The following is a 3,945-nucleotide window of genomic DNA, read 5'->3' as shown; positions in this document are numbered from 1 at the left end:
GGGGCCATGTGGGGGACTGCGGGGGACATCGGGGGCCTGCGGGGGACATCGGGCCGTGTGGGGGCCTGCGGGGCCGTGTGGGGGCCTGCGGGGGACATCGGGGCCGTGTGGGGGCCTGCGGGGGACATCGGGGCCGTGTGGGGGCCTGCGGGGGACATCGGGGCCGTGTGGGGGCCTGCGGGGGACATTGGGGCCGTGTGGGGGCCTGCGGGGGACATCGGGGCCGTGTGGGGGGCTGCGGGGGACATCTGGGCCGTGTGGGGGCCTGCAGGGGACATCGGGGCCATGTGGGGGACTGCGGGGGACATCGGGGGCCTGCGGGGGACATCGGGCCGTGTGGGGGCCTGCGGGGCCGTGTGGGGGCCTGCGGGGGACATCGGGGCCGTGTGGGGGCCTGCGGGGGACATCGGGGCCGTGTGGGGGCCTGCGGGGGACATCGGGGCCGTGTGGGGGCCTGCGGGGGACATCGGGGCCGTGTGGGGGCCTGCGGGGGACATCGGGGCCGTGTGGGGGGCTGCGGGGGACATCGGGGCCGTGTGGGGGCCTGCGGGGGACATCGGGGCCGTGTGGGGGGCTGCGGGGGACATCTGGGCTGTGTGGGGGCCTGCGGGGAACATCGGGGCCGTGTGGGGGCCTGCGGGGGACATCGGGGCTGTGTGGGGGCCTGCGGGAACATCGGGGCTGTGTGTGGGCCTGCGCGGGACATCGGGGCTGTGTGTGGGCCTGCGCGGGACATCCGCACGGGCACGGCCCGATGGGAAACGTGGCCGGACGGGGACGCGCTGGATCCAGCAGCCAAGCAACCAACTTTGCGCGTGCGCCCCCCCCCCGGTCAGACCAATCAGGGAGAGGATTTATTTATTTAAAAAAAAAATTTTTGAAAATGTTGGCGCGAGCAGAGGAATTCAAAGAGCCGCCTAAATCAACTCGCCAGCGGCCTAAATCCACACGCCACGGGCGTGTGGTTATCATTAATTGTCGAACACTGCCTATATATTCCTTACATAAAGTTATATTCACCTGAGTTTGAGATATTGGTATAGACATTAAACCCTCCAAATTTGGACAGACATATTAATGTGGCAACTAATCCAAATACTGTTTGATGATTTATGTCTATACACTCCAATAGGGATTTTAACCAATACACATTGTAAATAAAAGCACAAAAGTTACTTATAAATTATGTAATAAAATGTTATTGTTTTTCTTTTATATTCTGAGTTTCTGATCTAGTATTACTAGTAAGTCAAAAGCATATCAATGTGAATATGCTAGAACAATAGTTCAAACGGATATCTTACAGGAAACAGCGTGCAATTAGTGGAGGATTCTTCCGGATCTTCTTTTTGATCTCACCCTGTTCATTAACCATTTATCCTCATGCACCATGTTGCATACATACATAATAAAAAAAAAAAGAGATGTGAATTAGGATGAGCAGTTTAATTACAAACAAATTCTGCACTTCTGCTAAATTTGAAGGCAATTGGATTATGTTTTGGCACATTAATCCACGTCCATATGAATTATTCTGCCCTTGTTAAAGTGATCAACGTAAATAATTTGCAGTGTGTGTTAGCAAACACCTTGAAATGTTCAGGATAGTTGTGGGCAGTATACAGCAAATCATGTGCCAAATTTTAAGTTAATCGGGTTATGTTTTGACACTTTCATTCACATTAAGCACTTTTTCCACTTCCATAAAGTGCTTAACGCACATAATTTGCCGTGCATGTTAAGAAAAGCCATGACATTTTGCAAAGTTTGCAGGCAATTGGTGCACGTTTTTCACATGAAGCATTTTAGTCTGTCCCCTTTTATTTATACTAGCAGAAGCCCGGCTGCTTCTCTGTTTGCAGAGTATAAGGACCTTGTTATTTCCTTACCTGGGGTCCCCCGCACCTGTAATGCAGAAGGGGAAGAGTTTGGATGTTGGTATCACAGAGAAGGAGAAAGGAGGGCAAATATTTCCAGCAAGAGAAATACACCCAATAATACAGATTCCTGAGCAAACCTCACACCCGGCAGCACTGGGCTGTTAGTGAAGAGACACCACACACAGTCTGCTGATATATTACCTGCTGTACTAGGAGATCCGCCTCCCAGGGGGGGAGGTTGGGGCTGTCTGTTTTATTACTTCCCTATCTTGTATGTTGTAATGATTTAAGGAGACACTGGTAGTTATTTGCAGCAAATTAAAACTAATCATATCAAGACCAATGTCAGAGATATAAACCCCATTAACTCTGAGAAATCCGGCAACTTCCAATTCCAGGTCCCTGTGCTCGATTAGAAACCCCCTCATTGAATAACACAAAGCCTGCCTGTGCCGAGGGAAGACTACCTGCCCCATCGTGGGCTGTGCAATTGGAGTAATAGGAGGAGTAATAGGAGGAGTAATTAGGAGGAGTAATTAGGAGGAGTAATAGGAGTGATATGAAGTAGTAATAGGAAAGAGTAGTAGGAGTGCTATGAAGGAGTAATAGGGAGGAGTAGTAGGAGTGATATGAAGGAGTAATAAGAGTAATAGGGAGGAGGAGTAGGAGTGATAGGAAGGAGTAATAAGAGTAATAGGGAGGAGTAACCATACATGATACACAGGTTTGACCCAGCTTTGCATTGAGAAACGGTGCATCGCGTAGAAACGTTACTTTTCTCCGCTGATACAAGGACCCCGTATTTTGTTTTGCAGGTGTGTGGTGCTGTTCCTTTAAATACACAAGTTCATGTTAATTTGTCCATTTTCATTGTGTCTCTTTATCACTTGAGAACGAGATGATGTTCTCCTATATTATATCAAATCCTAATGTATCTGTCTATAAATCCATCAATATAATAAGCAGTGCTGTTAAATCCTTGCTGCTCCATTACAAGCTCGCCCGGGACATATCCGGCCTGTTACTCAGCCCATTACATCGGGGAGAGGTTCCTATTGACAAACTACAGCTAATACTGTGAGGAGTATTGAGTTATTGAGGAGTATTGAGTTATTGAGGAGTATTGAGTTATTGAGGAGTATTGAGTTATTGAGGAGTATTGAGTTATTGAGGAGTATTGAGTTATTGAGGAGTATTGAGTTATTGAGGAGTATTGAGTTATTGAGGAGTATTAAGTTATTGAGCCATTCCAGGACCAATAGAGATGAGAACGGATTTGAAACACTTCCACTCTGGAGCCATTACTGTCCTAATCCGATGGGATTTAAACATCTACATCAAATTAACACAATTCCAGGCGCGGAGCTGATCACGGGGAGACTTTCATTCATCTCCATAGGAAAGTATTCTTACAGTAAAATTCACACCACTTCGGTATATACAGAGCAGACTGACAGATATACACACACTGATATAGACACACACACACACACACACACACCATGATATACACACAGCCAGAGCAGACTGACAGATACAGACTGACAGATACTGACAGATACACACACTCATATAGACACACACACCATGATATACACACAGCCTGAGCAGACTGACAGATACAGTACAAACAGGGCAGACTGACAGATACACACAAACTGATAGACACACACCATGATATACACACAGCCTGAGCAGACTGACAGATACACACACACACACTGATATAGACACAGTCAGAGCAGACTGACAGATACACACACACTGTTATACAAACAGTCCGAGCAGACTGACAGACATACACACACACTGATATAGACACAGTCAGAGCAGACTGGCAGATACACACACACGCGCAATGATATACAAACAGTCAGAGCAGACTGACAGATACACACACACACCATGATATTCACACAGCCCGAGCAGACTGATAGATACATACACACTGTTATACACACAGTCAGGCAGACTGACAGATACACACACTGATATACACACATACACACACAATCAGAGCCGACTGACAGATACACACACACACACACACACTGATATACACAGT

The 3,945-nt window shown here is 48.0% G+C and overlaps 1 protein-coding gene across 1 annotated transcript in view; it reads right to left on the bottom strand.

Moving 5' to 3' along the window:
* Positions 1 to 2,076, bottom strand: part of LOC142465630 (E3 ubiquitin/ISG15 ligase TRIM25-like) — a 16,710-nt gene extending 14,634 nt beyond the window's left edge. Inside the window, exon 1 of the mRNA XM_075569747.1 lies at positions 1,890 to 2,076. The gene's annotated coding sequence lies outside the window, so the exon portion shown is untranslated. The remainder of the gene's footprint in view (positions 1 to 1,889) is intronic.
* Positions 2,077 to 3,945: the final 1,869 nt, after the last annotated feature.

Source organism: Ascaphus truei, chromosome 14, assembly GCF_040206685.1.
Source record: "Ascaphus truei isolate aAscTru1 chromosome 14, aAscTru1.hap1, whole genome shotgun sequence".
NCBI classification, from domain to species: domain Eukaryota; kingdom Metazoa; phylum Chordata; class Amphibia; order Anura; family Ascaphidae; genus Ascaphus; species Ascaphus truei.
The sequence above is the reverse complement of the archived record's forward strand: the minus strand, read 5'-3'. Positions and strand labels throughout refer to the sequence as shown.